The following is a 19,773-nucleotide window of genomic DNA, read 5'->3' as shown; positions in this document are numbered from 1 at the left end:
TGCTCTTTTTAATTGCTTTATTTGTCCTTAGTTAATGAGATGCCCAAAGGATCATGCCTGATGTTGGGTACTTGTATAACTATTAGTTGACCTAATTAAAGGCCTTAACATTTAATTGCTCTAACAAAGTGTGCCTGAAGCTTTGGAGTCTATTAACCAACTATTATCGCATGAGGCTCACAATCTAGTTTATACTAGGCTAATGATTGCATAGTTTTGCTTGCTGTAGTATGTTTGCATGAAACCCTCTGATGTTCATTATGCTCCCAAAGACTTTAGTTGAGCTATAGAATGACCAACTGCTTGCTTACTTATACGCAACGTGCTGTCTAAATTTGTAACTTGTCTGTGTTTTCGATTGGGCCCCAACATCATGCTCCTCTAGTGAGCTAAGAGAGATTTCTGTATGCAGGCTGCACAGACTATCTTTTTTATAATTTTAAAATATTACCTGCTTATGCTTCATGACGTGTAACATTATTGTTAGTCCTGTTTTGCCATGTAGTACAAAATAGTGTCTTGCTCGCTTCACTGTTGTAACTATATTTTTGCCCTAGTCATGTGTACTTATAGAAACATTTCAGGATGAAGTGACATCAACACAAAGATCTGCGAGCAGTGCGGCATGGCCGTTACCGAATGATTATGGATTGGAATTGGAATGTGCTGATGTTCTCGAGCATCAACTAGAGGTGGCAAGACAACGTGTACATGATTGTCAACGTACAATCAACAAGTTGAGACTGGACATGCATGTATTAGATGCAGGAGTCAAAAAAATGAAACAAGACACTGAGGTAACCACGAAGGAATTGGAGATTTTGCAGACTGAAATTTGTGCTATCTGAATCCGGCCAATCCTATTTTCTGAAGAGATTATAGTTCAAATGGAGTTAAGTTGATGCGCGTCCATGATGTATGGAGCTGTATTTGCCCAGTGTATGTAATTTGCTGTTTGTGTATGCTTTATTGTATAATCGGCTGTAATTTCTTTATTGTATAGTGTAGGGTTATTCTACGTTTCTATGCCTTGGTCTCTGTGTTGTATAGTGTATGTTTTTTAGAGGTGATAGTATAGAGTAGGATAATTCTTTGAATATGCTATATCGTTCAAACTGGGGCCAACTCGCCCAAACGTTGTAGTGACCATGGCCCTCCACGGCCGTACGATCCATGGGCCATGTACGGGACGGACGATCCATGGCCTTAATGGGCCGTCGGATCCATGGGACTTCAATGGGCCGTCGGATCCATGGGCCTTCAATGGGCCGTCGGATCCATGGGCCTTCTACGTCTCGTAGGATCCATGGGCCTTGTACGGGCCGACTCATCTATGGGCCTTGTATGGGCCTTTAATGGGCCGTAGACGGGCTAGAGTGGAAATCATACGTTTTATGGGCTGACCATAACGGGCCGTTAATAGGCCGTATTTGGTGATGCTATGAAAATGGCCCAATAGATTAACGGTCCACAAACGGGCCGACTGTAACGACGGGCTGAATTTGGCCCACAAGCAGAAAATGATAGTAACGGGCCGTAAGTAACCAAATGCTGCAAATGAGCCCATGAATAAATGGGCCCTCAGAAGGCCGAAAGATAACTTGGGCTAGAAACGGCCTGATGGAATAACGGGCCTTTAATGGGTAGAAAGTGATACACTGTTCATTACGGGCCAGTTTCACCACGGGCCGTTAATGGGCCAAGAGTTACAAATGGCCTCATATGGGCCGAAAGAAGTCATGGGCCACACATGGGCCAGAAGTTAAAACGGGCTGGAATCATATTGGACGGCCTAGATGACGCTACTGGGCCTAATTCGGAGAGGTCGTAACGGGCCCTGGGTTAGCGGGCTGTAAATGGGCTATATGCGAACAAGCCGTTTACAAGCTTTCCGTGGGCCGGCCCGCCACCTTTTGACCAAGTCAAACGGGCCGGCCTTTTCACAGGAATGGGCCTCTGTTGGGCCATGCCACGTGTCACCGTATCATAGGCGCCTTCGGTCCAATGAATGGATGACATCTGTCCCAACGGTGAGCCGACACGTGTTTCCTCCAGCCAATGATGATTTTACACGTGGAAAATCCCCATTGGTCGGGGCTGTTAATGGGTTATCGGATCCAAAACCGGACCCGATAGCTTAACGGCGTTCCGTTACGGTGGATGCCATGTGTCAGTCACCCTTGACGAAAGCACTTCTGTGACGCGCGATTTATCGTCATGGAAGTGGACACTTCCGTGATGATAATTTTGGTAATGTCATGGAACACTTCTACGACAGCACAGGTATGACTATCTTGATTCTGTCATAAAATCGTCATGGATGTACATGCGTGACAGAAAACGTGACCTACTTTGACAAACACGTATCATCACGGAAGTGTATTTTTTTTGTAGTGGTAGAAGATAAAAGTACAAAATAGGCCCTTCGCAGAGAGAAGCAGAGGTTGGCATGCGCTTTTATAGTTGGATGCACAAAATCTTAATGCAAAAGAACATCACTTTATATTGCCGCTTGTGATAAAGACCTTTATTATGCAGTCCGTCGCTTTTATTTCTTCCATATCACAAGTTCGTATAAAGCTTATTTTTTCACACTAATAGATGGTACATATTTGAAGAGCAATTTTTATTGCTTGCACCGATGACAACTTACTTGAAGGATCTTACTCAATCCATAGGTAGGTATGGCGGACTCTCATGGCAAAACTGGGTTTAGGGATGTTTGGAAGCACAAGTAGTATCTCTACTTGGTGCAAACAATTTGGCTAGCATGAGAGGGAAAGGCAAGCTCGGATGATCCATGACAATATAACTTCTATTTGGATATAAGAAAACATAACCCATTATGTTGTCTTCCTTGTCCAACATCAACCTTTTAGCATGTCATATTTTAGTGAGTGCTCACAATTACAATAGATGTCCAAGATAGTATATTTATATGTGAAGCCTCTCTTTCTTCATTACTTCCTATCAATTGCAACAATGACCAAAACTATGTTTGTCAAATCTCAACAAATTTTATTCATCATACTCTTTATATGTGAAGTCATTACTCTCCATAAGATCAATATATGATCTTTTTGTTCTTTCTTTAATTTAGTTCCCTCAAGATCATAGCAAGAAAGCAAAGATCTCAACTCAAAACTACCCTTTATTATATATCTCACAGACTCGATTACATAGACAAAGATCGAAGCAAAACACAAAGCTAGATCATACTAAAAACTTTATTCTACTAGATCAAGATATAACCAAAAGGATCGAACTAAGAAAAAGATAAAGATAAAGGTGCGATGGTGATACGATACCGGGGCACCTCCCCCAAGCTTGGCAGTTGCCAAGGGGAGTTCCCATACCCATGTATTTATGTCTCTTTCTTCGAAGGTGGTGATGATGGAGTTGTTGATGAAGTAGTGCCCAACATCGAGCGTAGGAGATGCTCCAATTTACGAATAATGCCCTTGAGTGCGGTAATGTGCTCTTGCAACAAAATATTTTCACGAGTGAGATACTTGTTTTGCACACAAACTATTTCAATCATCTTGAAAGCTTCAATTTCAATAGGGGTAAGATGATTGTAGTAAGGTTGAAGGATGTCTCCTTCTTCTGCTACTGAAACTTGATCCTCTGTGGCCTTCTTGATCTTATCACCCTTGTCGATCTCCCCAAGTTCTTCTTTCTTCATCTCTATCTTCATTAGCTAAGAATCGTCGCCCGTGTTGTTGGAGGAGGGGGACGACATGATACCTGGCCTTGAAAACTCTGGCAGGAAACAGCTCAAAACAAAAATAGGAGATATTGTCGTGGTACGGTGGTCAAAACCTTTGGGAGATTATATAATGAATTTTTACCGACCATAAGAAGTATCGTGCAAGAAAACGGAGTCCGGAGGGCACACGAGGTGGACACAAGGTCGGGGGTGCGCCCTCCACCCTTGTGGACGCCTCGTGTCTCTTTCGGACTACTTTTAATTTTCCTAATTTTTAAAATATTCCAAAATGGAGAAAATTTATCATTGGAAATGTTTTGGAGTCGGTTTACTTACCGTACCACATACCTATTCCTTTTCGAAATATGAAACATTCTGGAAAGTGTCCCTTATGTACTCCTTCGGTGTTACGGTGTCAATTATATTGGTCTCCACATTTATGGGAGTACCTGAGATATAATGTTTGATTCTTTGACCGTTTACCACCTTTGGGTTTGTGCCTTCGGTGTCGTTGATTTTTATGGCACCGAAACGATAGACCTCCTTGATGATGTAAGGGCCTTCCCATTTAGAGAGAAGCTTTCCTGCAAACAATCTTAAACCAGAGTTGTATAGCAAAACATGATCACTTACATTAAACTCATGCTTTTGTATCCTTTTGTCATGCCATCTTTTAAGTTTTTCTTTAAACAACTTGGCATTCTCATAGGCTTGGGTTCTCCATTCATCAAGTGAGCTCATGTCAAATAACCTCTTCTCATCGGCAAGTTTGAAATCATAATTGAGCTCTTTAATAGCCCAATATGCCGTATGTTCTAGTTCAAGAGGTAAATGACATGCTTTTCCATAAACCATTTTATATGGAGACATACCCATAGGATTCTTATAACCAGTTCTATAAGCCCACAAAGCATCATCAAGTTTCTTAGACCAATTCTTTCTAGATCTATTAACAGTCTTTCGTAAAATTAATTTAATCTCTCTATTGCTCAATTCTACTTGACCACTAGACCGAGGATGATATGAAGATGCAATTCTATGGTTAACATCATATTTAGCAAGCATTTTATGGAAAGCACCATGAATAAAATGTGAACCACCATCAGTCATTAAATATCTAGGGACTCCAAACCTCGGGAAAAGAACTTCTTTAAGCATCTTAATAGAAGTGTTATGATCAGCACTACTAGTTGGAATAGCTTCTACCCACTTAGTAACGTAATCAACAACAACTAAAATATGTGTATACCCATTAGAGGAAGGAAAAGGTCCCATATAATCAAAGCCCCAAACATCAAATGGTTCAATAACAAGTGAATAATTCATAGGCATTTCTTGACGTCTACTAATATTACCAATCCTTTGGCATTCATCACAAGACAAGACAAACATACGGGCATCCTTGAAGAGAGTCGGCCAATAGAAACCGGATTGCAATACCTTAGGTGCAGTTCTATCTCCAGCATGGTGTCCTTCGTAAGCTTCGGAGTGGCACTTGCGTAGGATGTGTTCCTGTTCATGCTCAGGTACACAACATCTAATAACACCATCTACTCCTTCTTTATAAAGGTGTGGGTCATCCCAGAAGTAATGCCTTAAATCATAGAAAAACTTTTTCTTTTGCTAGTATGTGAATCTAGGTGGTATAAATTTAGCAACAATGTAATTAGCATAATCAGCATACCATGGAGTATTACGAGAAGCATTTATGATAGCTAATTGTTCATCAGGAAAGCTATCATCAATAGGTAGTGGGTCATCAAGAACATTTTCTAACCTAGACAAGTTGTCTGCAACGGGGTTCTGAGCTCCCTTTCTATCAATAATATGCAAATCAAATTCTTGTAGCAAGAGAACCCACCTAATAAGTCTAGGTTTAGCATCTTTATTCTCCATAATATATTTAATAGCAGCATGGTCAGTGTGAACAGTTACTTTGGAATCAAAAATATAAGGTCTGAACTTATCACAAGCAAAAACAACTGCTAAAAATTCTTTTTCTGTGGTAGCATAATTTCTCTGGGCACTGTCTAGAGTTTTCTAGCATACTGAATAACATTTAATTTCTTATCAACTCTTTGTCCTAGAACAGCACCAACAACATAATCACTAGCATAACACATAATTTCAAAGGGTAAGTTACAGTCAGGTGGCTAAACAATAGGTGCAGAGATCAAGGCTTTCTTAAGTATTTCAAATGCTTCTACACAATCATCATCAATAACAAAAAGAACATCTTTTGTAAGATATTGGTGAGAGGCCTAGAAATTTTAGAGAAGTCTTTAATAAACCTCCTATAGAAACAAGCATGACCAAGGAAACTTCTTATACCTTTGATATCTTTATGACACGACATCTTTTCAATAGCATCTACTTTAGCTTTATCAACTTCAATACCTCTTCAGAAATTTTATGCCCCAAGACAATACCTTCATTAACCATAAAGTGGCACTTCTCCCAATTCAAGACGAGGTTAGTTTCTTCACATCTCTGCAAAACTCGATCAAGGTTGCTTAAGCAATCATCAAAATAAGTTCCGTAAAAGGAGAAATCATCCATGAAAACCTCAACAATCTTTTCACAAAAATCAGAGAATATAGCAGTCATACATCTTTGAAAGGTAGCAGGTGTATTGCATAAACCAAAAGGCATACGTCTATAAGCAAAGGTACCGAAAGGGAGAGTAAAAGTGGTTTTCTCTTGATCCTCTTTTGACACATGTATTTGAGAGAAACCGGAATAACCATCTAAAAAGCAAAAATGAGTATGTTTGGATAGTCTTTCTAGCATTTGATCGATAAAAGGTAGAGGGTAATGATCCTTTCTAGTAGCTTTATTCAATTTGCGAAAATCAATTACCATTCTATAACCTATAACAATTCTTCGTGGGATCAGTTCATTCTTATCATTAGGAACAACAATAATAACTCCCTTCTTAGGGACACAATAAACAGGGCTTACCCATTGACTATCGGCAATAGGATAAATTATAGCTGCCTTCAGAAGCTTTAGTATTTCATTTCTTACCACTTCTTTCATCTTAGGATTTAACCGTCGTTGATGATCAACAACTAGTTTAGCATCTTTCTCCAATTTTTTTTTGTGCTGACATAGAGTGGGACTAATGCCCTTAAGATCATCAAGTGTGTATCCAATAGCGGCACGGTGCTTCTTCAGAGTTTTCAATAATTTCTTTTATTCATGCTCTTAAAGGTTAGCACTAATAATAACAGGACATATCTTCTTTTCATCAAGATAAGCATATTTCAAAGTATCAGGTATTTGTTTAAGCTCAAACACGGGATCACCCTTGGGTGGAGGAAGATCCCCAAGGATTTCAATAGGAAAATTGTGTTTCAAAATGGGTCCTTGATTAAACAATACTTCATCTATTTCCCTTCTTTCATTCATAAACATATCATTTCCATGGTCTAGCAAATATTGTTCTAAAGGATCATTAGGAGGCACGACAATAGAAGCAAGACCAATAATTTCATCCTTACTGATACGTCTCCAACATATCTACTTTTCCTAATGCTTTTCCTCTTGTTTTGGACTCTAATTTGCATGATTTGAATGAAACTAACCCCGGACTGATGTTGTTTTCAGCAGAACTACCATGGTGTTGTTTTTGTGCAGAAATAAAAGTTCTCAGAATGGAACGAAACTTTGCGAGGAATTTTGATGGAAAATAAGAGAATTTATGGAGCCAAGACCTACCAGAGAGGGGCACCCGGGTGGGCACAACCCACCAGGGCGCGCCCCCCTCACCAGGCGCGCCCAGGTGGGTTGTCCCCACCTGGTGGCCCTGCAGACCCTGAAACCGACGCTATAAAATCCTATTCCTCCATAAAAAATCAAGGAGAAAGAATTATCACGATCCACGGAGCCACCGTCACCTCCTGTTCTTCATTGGGAGGCCAGATCTGGACTTCGTTTGGGGCTCCGGAGAGGGGGATCTTCGTTCTTCATCATCACCAACCCTTCTCCATCGCCAATTCCATGATGCTCCCCATCGGGAGTGAGTAATTCCTTCACAGGCTCACTGGTCGGTGAGGAGTTGGATGAGATTCATCATGTAATCGAGTTAGTTTTGTTTGGGCTTGATCCCTAGTATCCACTATGTTCTAAGATTGATGTTGCTATGACTTTGCTATGCTTAATGCCTGTCACTTTGGGCCTGGGTGCCATGATTTCAGATCTGAACCGTTTATGTTATCACCATTATATCCATGTTCTAGATCCGATCTTGCAAGTTATAGTCACCTACTACGTGTTATGATCCGGCAACCCCGGAGTGACAATAGTCGGGACCACTCCCGGTGATGATCGTAGTTTAAGGAGTTCATGTATTCACTATGTGTTAATGCTTTGTTCCGATGCTCTATTAAAAGAGGCCTTAATATCCCTTAGTTTCCAATAGGACCTCGCTGCCACGGGAGGGTAGGAAAAAAGATGTCATGCAAGTTCTTTCCATAAGCACGTATGACTATTTACGGAATACATGCCTACATTATATTGATGAACTGGAGCTAGTACTGTATGGCCGTAGGTTATAACGGTCTCATGATGAATATCATCCAACAAGTCAACGATCCAATGCCTACGAATTTATCTTATATTGTTTCTTCTAAGTTACTACTGCTATCATCACTGTTACACTTGCTACAAAATTGCTGCTATCGCTGTTACCGTTACTGTTGCTGCTGTTGCTACTATGAAAACTATCATATTACTTTGCTATGATCACGTTGTTGTAGATAATTAATCTCCAGGTGTGGTTGAATTGACAACTCAGCTGCTAATACCTTCAAATATTCTTTGGCTCCCCTTGTGTCGAATCTATAAATTTGGGTTGAATACTCTACCGTCAAAAACTATTGCGATCGCCTATACTTGTGGGTTATCAAGACATTTTTCTGGCGCCATTGTCGGGGAGCATAGCTATATTTGTTGAGTCATTTGGGATTATTATCAATTTATCACTATGAAGAATCTGAAGGACGCTAAGACTTAGATTTCCCCCTCTAAGATGAGGGGAGGTAAGGAACCGCCATCCAGTTCTGCTTTAGATTCACATTCTGTTATAAGTAAACTTGAAACACCACCACATGATATTAATTCTAATATGTCGCAAGTTATTGATGATGCTACTTCTACTCTAAATTATGCTTATGATGATGCTAGTACCAGGCTTGATAATGATGATGTGCCACTTGGTGAATTTCTTGATGAACAAATTGCTAGAGTAATACAAGATGATGTTGTTGAATCTGATGATGAGCTTGAAACTGAAACTCCTGAAACACCTGCTAGAACTAGCCTTCCTAGATATGAATTGCCTAAGGTACTAGAAGGTTATGTTATGAATGAGGAGACAACTAGAGATATTCTTGCTTGTAAGGATACAAATGATTTAGAGAAACTATTATGCAAGTATAAAGAAAAATCTCTGAATGCTAGAATGAAATATGATCCTAAGTTTGCTACTCACCTATCTTTATTTATGATAAGGATTATGAATTCTCTGTCGACCCAGAGTTAATTACTTTGGTCGAATCTGATCCTTTCGATGGTTATGAAACTGAAACTATTGTGGCACATCTTACTAAGTTGAATGACATAGCCACCCTTTCTACTCATGATAAGAAGACTCACTATTACTTTATTCTCAAATTATTTCCATTCTCATTAAAGGGTGATGCTAAAGCTTGGTACAATACTCTTACTCCTAGTTGTGTGCGTAGTCCCCAAGATATGATTTATTACTTCTCTGAAAAATATTTTCCTGCTCATAAGAAACAAGCTGCCTTACAAGAAATATTTAACTTTGTGCAAACTAAAGAAGAGAGTCTCCCACAAGCTTGGGGGAGGCTTTGTCAGTTACTTAATGCTTTGCCTGATCACCCTCTTAAGAAAAATGAAATACTTTATATCTTCTATAATGGACTAACTGATGCTTCTAGGGACTTCCTAGATAGTTGTGTTGGTTGTGTTTTCAGGGAACGAACTGTTGGACAAGCTGAAGAATTATTGAATAATATATTGAAAATTTACGATGATTGGACTCTTCCTGAACCACCGGCTAAACCCACTCCAAAGAAGAGGGGTATATTATATCTCAGTCCCGAAGATATGCAAGAAGCAAAGAAATCTATGAAGGAAAAAGGTATTAAAGCTGAGAATGTTAAAATACCTCCTATTGAAGAAATACCTTGGCTTAATACACCACCACTGCCTAGGGTGGTAGAGGTAAATTCTTTAATGAAGTTCAATGATAATGATAATCCTCACAATATGCATCCTAGCCAATGCCTTTATGAGTTTGAGAATTATATTAGAAAACAAGATCACTTCAATGGAAATGTTATGAAACAATTGAAATATAATTCAGATATGATTACTCGCTTGAGTGACTTGTTATTTAGAATCTCAAATGATGTTAGAGGTGTTGGAAAAAAATGCTTCTATGGTTCAAACTCAGTTAGAACAAGTTGCTAAATCTCAAAGAGAGTTGCTTGATGAAATGAATCATAATATACATGACTTTGCTGTTAGAGTTGCAACTAGAGGAGGTAAAATGACTCAGGAACCACTTTATCCCGAGGGACACCCCAAGAGAACAAGACTCACAAAGAAATAACATTAGTGCACCTAGTCATTCTAGAAAGAAAAAGAAGAAGAAAAATGATAGGACTTTGCATGCTTCTAGTGAACCTGAAATAGAGAAACCTCCTGATAATGAAAATGAAACTTCGATCTCAGATGCTGAAACTCAATCTGGTAATGAACATCCACCTAGTGATAATGAAAAAGATAATGTTGATGTTCATGAAGATGCTCAACCAAATGAAAAAGAACCAGATAATGATGTTGAGATAGAACCACCTGTTGATCTTGATAACCCACAACCTAAGAATAAAAGATATGATAAAAGAGACTTCATTGCTATAAAACATAGTAAAGAAAGAGAACCGTGGGTTCAAAAACCTATGCTTTTCCACCCAAGTCAACTAAAAAGAAAGATGATGAAGAATTTGAACGCTTTGCTGAAATGCTGAGGCCAGTCTTTTTGCGTCCTCGCTTGACTGATATCTTGAAAATGCCTCCTTATGCAAAGTATACGAAAGACATCATCACTAATAAGAGAAAAATACCGGAAGCTGAAATCTCCACTATACTTGCTAATTATACTTTTAAGGATGGAGTACCTAAAAAACTTGGAGATCCGGGAATACCAACTATACCTTGCTCTCTCAAAAAGAATTATGTGAAAACTGCTTTGTGTGATTTAGGAGCTGGTGTTAGTGTTATGCCTTTCTATTTATATAAAAGACTTGACTTGAATAAACTCAAACCTACTGAAATATCTTTGCAAATGGCTAACAAATCAACTGCCATACCTATCGGTATTTGTGAGGATCTGCCCATTGTTGTTGCTAATGTTACTATTTTGACTGACTTTGTAATACTTGAGATGCCCGAGGATGACAAGATGTCGATTATCCTTGGTAGACCTTTCTTGAATACTGCAGGGGCTGTTATTGATTGCAATAAAAGCAAGGTCACTCTCATATTAATGGTAATGAGCATACGGTGCACATTCCGAAGAAGCAATTCCATGTGAATGGTATTAATGTTATTGAAAAATCTCCGACATTCACTATTGGAAGTTTTCAAATACCTCTAGTTACTGTCAAAAAGAAATATGAAATGGTTATAGTTGGGGACATTCATATCCCCATTGATGTAACTTAGTGATTTACAGAAGTTCTTCGGTTTCATGCTAATCGAAAGTGGTTGTTAATAAGACTTGATCAACCTTATTAATGGATAATTTTTGAGTAGTATGAAGTTGATGAATTTAGTAAGCACTACCTTCTGTCCGCACTTTTTGTTTTCTGTTCTTATTAGTTAAATAAAATAAAATGCCATGTGTTGTCTGTTTTCTGAATTTCCCGTGCAATAAAAAATTACCCAAAAATAAAAGTTCTCAGAATGCTCTGATAATTTAACACGACTTTTTTCTGAATATTTCTGAATTTTTGGTGCGAATAATATCAGAGGGAGGTGCACCAGGTGGGCACAGCCCACCTGGGTGCGCCAGGATCACCGAAGACCACATCAAGAGTGATCTTCTAATACTATATATAGCAGCCACTGGACAGGTTGTCAGCACAGTGCTCGCGGTCGAGCGGGAAGAAGAAGGCAAAGCCTACAAAGTTCAACGCCCAGTGTACTACATTTCTGAAGTCTTGACTCCGTCCAAGCAGATATATCCGCATTATCAGAAGCTTGTTTATGGAATTTACTTGACCATGAAGAAAGTTGTACACTACTTCTTAGATCACTCGGTTTCAGTCGTCAGCGATGCTCCATTATCAGAAATTCTGAACAACAGAGATGCAACTGGTCGAGTGGCAAAGTGGGCGATTGAACTCCTTCCGCTGGATATCAAGTTTGAGGCAAAGAAAGCAATCAAGTCCCAAGCAATAGCAGATTTACTCGTTGAGTGGATTGAAGAGCAGCAACCGACTCAGATTCAGTCGGAACATTGGACAATGTTCTTTGATGGGTCCAAGATGTTGAATGGTTCAGGTGCTGGCATAGTCTTGGTATCTCCAAGAGGCGACAATCTCAGTTATGTCCTTCAAATCCACTTCGACTCCTCAAACAATGAAGCTGAGTATGAAGCACTGTTATATGGGTTGCGTATGGCCATCTCACTCGGCGTCCGTCGCCTGATGGTCTACGACGACTCAGATTTGGTGCCTAATCAGGTAATGAAGGAGTGGGATATCAGGAGTCCCTCCATGACTGGTTATTGCAATGCAGTAAGTAAGCTGGAGAAGAAATTTGAAGGGTTGGAGCTCCATCACATACCCCGACTCAAGAATCAAGCAGCTGATGACCTGACAAAGATAGTTTCCAAACAGTAGCCTAATCCGAGCAATGTGTTCTTGGAGCATCTCCACACCCCGTCAGTTCAAGAAGATCCCTTCACAGAAGAGCCCCCGCAGCCCAAAAGTTCTACTGATCCGACTGAGATCGAGGTCCCAGCCGTGGTCGACCTAATCATGGAAGTTTTGGTCATCACCCCCAATTGGACGATGCCATATATTGCATATCTGCTCAGGAACGAGCTTCCGGAGGATGAAGATGAGGCCCGTCAAATTGTCCGTCGATCCAAAGCCTTTACCGTGATAGGAGGACAACTCTACAAAGAGAATGTTACTGGAGTCGCTCAGCGATGTATCACACCAGAGGAAGGTCGAATGATCCTCAATGATATCCACTCAGGGACCTGTGGTAACCATGCGTCCTCTCGGACCATCGTGGCCAAAGCATACCGAGCGGGATTCTACCGGACACGTGCAAATGAGATGGCTAAAGATATAGTCGACAGTGCGAAGGATGCCAGTTCTATTCAAACATGTCCCACAAGCCCGCGTCTGCTTTGAAGACTATTCCACTCGTCTGGCCGTTTGCTGTTGGATATGGTTGGACCCTTCAAAACCGGCAGAAGTGGCTTCACTCATTTGCTTGTGGCAGTCGACAAATTCACTAAATGGATCGGAGCCAAGCCTATCAAGAATCTTGATTCGAGCACTGCCATCAGTTTCATCAGAGAGCTGGTATTCATATATCGAGTTCCTCATAGTATTATCACAGATAATGGCTCCAATTTTGATTCTGATGAGTTCAGAGCATTCTGCGCTTCCCAAGGCACTCAGGTCAACTACGCATCTGTTGCACACCCGCAGTCGAACGGGCAAGCAGAAAGGGTGAATGGTTTGATCCTTCAAGGGCTGAAACCCCGACTGATGCGCGATCTCAAGCATGCTGCTGGAGCTTGGGTGACTGAATTTCCATCTGTCTTATGGGGACTGAGAACAACTCTGAACCGGTCGACTGACCGAACCCCTTTCTTCATGGTGTATGGCACTGAAGCTGTGCTCCCGAGCGACTTACTGCACAACGCTTCCCGACTGGAACTTTTCTCTGAAGCTGAAGCTGAACAGGCACACCAAGATGCAGTAGATCTCTTGGAGGAAGAACGTGAAATGGCTCTGATCCGATCGACCATCTACCAACAAGACTTGCGTCGATTCCATGCCCGTAATGTCAGAGGTCAAGCATTCCAAGAGGGAGACCTTATGCCCCAAGTGCATCAGAAACAACCTCACAAACTCGCTCCAGCCTGGGAAGGTCCCTTCATCATCACCAAGGTGCACCACAACGGGGCGTATCACCTCTACAACGTAGCCAAGAAAGAGGACGAGCCACGCTCATGGAATGCGGAGCTGCTCCGCCGTTTCTATACCTAAACACTCGGGTCAACGAGTTGTAATAAGAATCCTTCAGTTTGTTTATCAAAGACAAGATTTTTGCAGTATCTTAATGATTGTTATCCCGTAAACTTATGTGTTCAAATCCCCCAGTGGGTTGCTTAGCCGCGAATCCAATTCGCCTAAGTTTCAAAAAAATACTCCGAGTGGAGAGCAATCCTCCCACTCGGGGGCTTAGCCGCGAACCCGATTCGCCTAAGTTTCAAAAAACACTCCGAGTGGAGAGCAATCCTCCCACTCGGGGGCTTAGCCGCGAACCCGATTCGCCTAAGTTTCAAAAAAAATACTCCGAGTGGAGAGCAATCCTCCCACTCGGGGGCTTAGACGCGAACCCGATTCGCCTAAGTTTTTTAAAATCCTACCGAGTGAAGAGCAATCCTCTCACTCGGGGGCTTAGCTGCAGTTCCGTACTCGCATAAGTTTTGAAAATCCTACCGAGTGAAGAGCAATCCTCTCACTCAGGAGCTTAGCTGCAGTTCCGTACTCGCCTAAGTTTTGAAAATCCTACCGAGTGAAGAGCAATCCTCTTACTCGGGGGCTTAGCTACAGTTCCGTACTCGCCTAAGTTTTAAAAATCCTACCGAGTGAAGAGCAATTCTCTCACTCGGGGGCTTAGCTGCAGTTCCGTACTCGCCTAAGTTTTAAAAATCCTACCGAGTGAAGAGCAATCCTCTCACTCGGAGGCTTAGCTGCAGTCCCGCACTCGCCTAAGTTTCAAAAACACTCCGAGTGGAGAGCAACCCTCCCGCTCGGGGACTTAGCCGCGAACCTATTTCGCGTAAGTTTCAAAACAAATTTCGAGTGAGGAGCAACCTTCTCATTCGGAAACTTGCCCACACGCTCCGAGCTGCGCCACCAATACAATGTCCGCTCCATCCTAATCCTCAAGGACGACGAGGTGCAGGTCGTGCGCAGCATCTAGTGTTCATGCCCGTGACCCTCTCATTGGAGCTACGACACAAGTACAACTTTTGCTCCATCCCGATCCGCAAGGACGACGAGGTGCAGGTCGCGCGTAACATCTAGTGTTCATGCCCGCGACCCTCTCGTCGGAGCTACGACACAAGTACAACGACCGCTCCATCCCGATCCGCAAGGATGACGAGGTGCAGGTCGTGCGCGGTATCTATTGCTCATGTCCATGGCCCTCTCGTCGGAGTTGCATCACAAACACAATGTCTATTCCGAGTGAAGAATCAAGTTTCACTCGAAGTCAAGGGATTCAAAAGTGGCAAAGACAAAGACAAGCATACTCAAAGAAAAACCAAGTTCAGATAAATTTTGCAAGGTTCAGAACCGCATATAAAAGTGCTCGGGCATCAGGCCCGAAGGAGTTTAACGGTTACAAAATCACTCGGCATTCCGAGGCAAATTTAATCAAGGCATAAAGTTTGTTCACTCCGTAAGAGGAGGGCTGGCAGGCTCGACGAATTCGTCCAGGTCGATTCCGTCTGCAATGCGAGTGGCTGCTTAGATGAAGGTCTCCATGAAGGACTGGAAGTGAAGCTTCTTGGTGTTGGCAACCTTGAGCGCTACTAGCTTCTCCTCCTTGGCCTCTTTGCAATGGACGCAAACCAGGGATAGAGCCACATCAGCACCGCATCGGGCAGATGACTTCTTCCATTCCTGCACTCGACTGGGGATCTCGTTGAGTCGAGTCATCAGAGATTCGAGGTCATTCTTGGATGTCACCCTTGGGCAGAGCACCGTGTCAATCCGCGACACCGCCACCTTCAGTCGTCGAGATAGTCCATGGCGCTGGCAAGGCGAGATTCCAGTCGGAGCACGTTCATGGCAGCTTCATCCTTGACATGGGAGTTGATGGGGTCCAAGCTCGTTTCAATTCGCCCAGTCTCTTCCTCGAAGTTCTGGTAGAATTCTGCACACACAGATAAATGATGAGTCGACAGTTGTATGACGAGTCGGCAGTAGCAAATCAGTCGGGCAGAGGAAAGTACCTTAAAGCATAAGGAACATCTTTTTGGCGAGCCCTCCCAATAGGTCTCCAGCTCGTCCCTCCTCCGAGTGAGGTCTTCAACTTTGTCGGTCAGAACCCCCTTGTCCTTCTTCAGTCGCGTCACTTCCTTATTGGCTTCATCAAGAGCAGTCTTCAGCTTGGCTTTATCTTCTTCTAACTTCCCGACTGAAGCCCGTTTCTTGTCGGCAAGTGCTGATTTCTCTTGCGCCGTTTTCTGCGCTGCTGCAAGATCAAGGTCCTTCTGTTCCAGAGCCTGCTTCATTTTCTCTGAAAGAAATAACACTCAGTTCAGAAGGAGGAAAGAAAAGATGACAAGGGAGACAGTGGGCAAGCTTTTACCTCCCATACCAGCTGTTTCATCCTTAGCCTTCTGCAAGTTTTTCTTGGCCAACTCCAGGTCAAGATTGAGCTGGATCTGTTTCCTCTCGAATTCAGTAAATTGGGCTATAAGCTCACAAGATTTTTGGAGTTAACAAATAAGATATGTCAGTCGACAGAAACGAAGATCAATTGCTTCCGATGATGAGATACAAGTTCAAGTTATTACGACAAAAAGAGTTCTAAGACTACTGCAGAATCAAACATTCAACAATAGTCTTAGGGACTACACCCAGTGGGTGCACTTGGCGTGCCCCCACTGGTTAGACTTAACACTCAATATGGTCCTTCCAGTCGAAAAAAACAAACAAACGACAACACTTATTCTCAGACCACCGCCGACTGCCCGCAGTCGACCGCGGTCTCGGGGACTACACCCAATGGGTGCACTTAGAGTGCCCCCACTGGTCCAGATCCCACTCGGCACGCCTGTCTGAGCCAAGTGGATGAACTGTGCAGAGAACATTTGACAAAGACCCCTGCCAAATCAAACATTCGACAGCGGTCTCGGGTACTACACACAGTGGGTGCATTCTGCGTGCCCCCACTGGTTCAAAGATACACTCGACGTGGCCTAGTCGACTCAAGTGAAAAGAATTATACAACACAAGTTTTAAAAACACCCAGTGGGTGTACAGATGCAAGGTGCAGACTCATGATAGATGCACATTAGAAGTTCCAAAATGCTCATCCACGGACATCTTATGGATAATAAAGCAGCAGTTTTCAAGTACCATATCCTAACAGAACAAGCGTCAAGTTAAAGATCAGTCGGCAATCAACTAACCTGGACGTTGGTCTGGAGCGCTGAGCTGGCATCATAAGCAGCCTGACTAGCCTCACGCACCACCTTCATCTGCTCCATCATAAGGCCTGCCTGGTGTATATCTTCCTTGGCAGCACCCATCCGATCCTCCGGGACATGATGTGTGACGAAAAGCGGAGTTGGTGGAACAGTCGCAGTAGCCTGAGGATCTAAGGCATGGAGTTGCACGGATGAAGCAGGGACTTGGGCAGTCGATGCTGAAGGGCGTTCAGTCGACACAGGATTGGCAAAAGTAACAGAAGCCCAATTGAGGTCTCCGGGCTACTGGATCACTGGTTCTAGCACTGATGTCGTCTGAGGTACCTTGCTGGCAGGCACCCTCTTGCCCGAAGTCCTGCTCCTCCTTCCCATAGGCTTCTAGTGCACATCTTCATCATCGTCTGGAAGTTCAATAACATTTTGCAGTGCTGCAAAAGACTCGACCGCAAAAGTTCAGTTGACCGATAAATCAATTGACAAAATGAAGGCAAGATGGCAGAGTCATACCTGCTTTGCAAGTGGCTGCACCTTCAGTTTCCTCATCATCTTCATCCTTGTAAATGTCCATGGAAGTCCCAGAAGTAGCAGCACTACAAGTTTCAGAACTCACTCAGTCAAGCAAGAGAATGAGTCGGCAAGGCAACGGAAACGTCCACCTTGATATTAGGTAGGGCCTTCCGAGGCTTTGTAGGTGCAATTTTGAGCTGCTTCGAGGCCTTTTCAGTCGGCTCGGGGGAAGATGTCCGAGTTCACTTTGATGCCTGTGTACTCAGTGCGACCACCTTGCCTCGTATGCTCGCCGGATCATGCGTCTGCTTAGAGCGTCTTTCAGAATGAGGTGGGGAATCGACCTCCTCGCTGCTGCTTGAGTCCTCACTTTCGTCCTCGTCTTCTCCATCGGATCTCCAGTCACCACTTTCACCTCCGCTCGCCTCTCCCTCCTGGTCTTGCTCTCCATTTGGCATTTAGTACATCTCAGTATAAATCTGCAAGGAAAAGAATTGAACAAGTATCAATCAGATTCAAGGACAGTTACAAATCAGAGTAAAAAGACACTCGACAGTAAAGGTCAGACTTGTCTGGTTCATTGGCGGCATCGAGTGGTGGAATTCTCCTGTACCCCCTGGGGTTGTCTTTGTTTTCAGTGATGCCCTGCAACCACTGCGCCACCGTCTCCTCGGTGACTTCCTCCAGCTGGATCCGAGCGGTGTCATCAGTACCCGAGTACATCCACATAGGATGATCGCGGGCCTGGAGTGGCTGGATGCGTCGATTGAGAAACACCTCCAACAAATCCATGCCAGTCACGCCATCACAGACTAATTGAACTACCCGTTTGACTAACATGTTCACCTCTACTTTCTCTGCTGGAGTCACTTTCAAGGAAGAGGGCTGATGGACTCGCTCCATGGAGAAGGGAGAAAGGCCAGTCGACTGACCAGAGGTCGGTTTGTCCTTACAATAAAACCAGGTCGACTGCCACCCTCTAACTAAATCCGGAAGAGTCATAGGTGGAAAAGTACTCCTACCCCTCATCTTAATCCCTAGACCTCCGCGCATTTGGATCACGTGCGTCCTTTCATCACTCGGATTTTCTTTCTTCACAGACTGAGAGCGGCAAGTAAAGATGTGTTTGAAGTGATCCCAATGCGGTCGACAACCCAGGAAGTTCTCACACATGGAAACAAATGCAGCGAGATACGTGATTGTGTTGGGGGAAAAGTGATGAAGTTGGGCACCAAAAAAGTTCAAGAATCCCCGAAAAAAGGATGAGGAGGCAGAGAGAAACCACGGTCAACATGAGTCGCGAGGAGGACGCACTCACTCTCCTGCGGCCGCGGCTCAGTCTCGCTTCCGGCAGCCTCCAAGATCCATGGGCAATCAAGCCCCCTTCGACCAGATCCTCTAGATCTTCCTTCTGGATCGTGGACCGAATCTAGTCGCCCTGGATCTAGCCGGGCAGCAGGCCGGACCTCGACGATGAACCCCCCCGACTCGTCTTCTTGCCCTTCGACATCGCCGTCGCCTTCTTCGCGCGCTCCAGGGCCGCTGTCTTGTCCTTTCCCATCGCAGCAGACTGCGCACGAGTGGAGTAGCAGTGTCGAGGGTGGAGGCGAACACGGTGGAGAAGCAGAGGAGGAAGAAGGGGAATGAGGCGCACCGTGCAAACACATCGACTCTGACACCTTATATGGGCCTGCATCCGAGTGGCTGACTCGTGGGCCCAAGCGATCCTGTCAAATCCCACAACAGTCATGCGCTCGATATGTGGCAAAAAAGGTGGCGCAAGAATCGAGGCGTCTCTGCCTAATCCGCTCCGTTTACTGCGGCGCTCTCCATCCCACGCGCTTCTCCAAATTTCGAATCCCATGAGATCCTGGAATGGCAGTGCAACCAATCACGCCGAAGATTTCATACCATACCAACACTTGAAGCTTATCAGTGTATTTCACTCAACAACCTCTGAATTGATCAAGGCGACTGAAAATGAGGTTGAAGTTTCAGCATGGTTCACAGACCCAGGTAAAATGCCTCCGAAGCATAAAGATCGAGT

This window comes from Triticum aestivum, chromosome 6D (assembly GCF_018294505.1).
Source record: "Triticum aestivum cultivar Chinese Spring chromosome 6D, IWGSC CS RefSeq v2.1, whole genome shotgun sequence".
Taxonomy (NCBI): Eukaryota; Viridiplantae; Streptophyta; class Magnoliopsida; order Poales; family Poaceae; genus Triticum; species Triticum aestivum.
The sequence above is the reverse complement of the archived record's forward strand: the minus strand, read 5'-3'. Positions refer to the sequence as shown.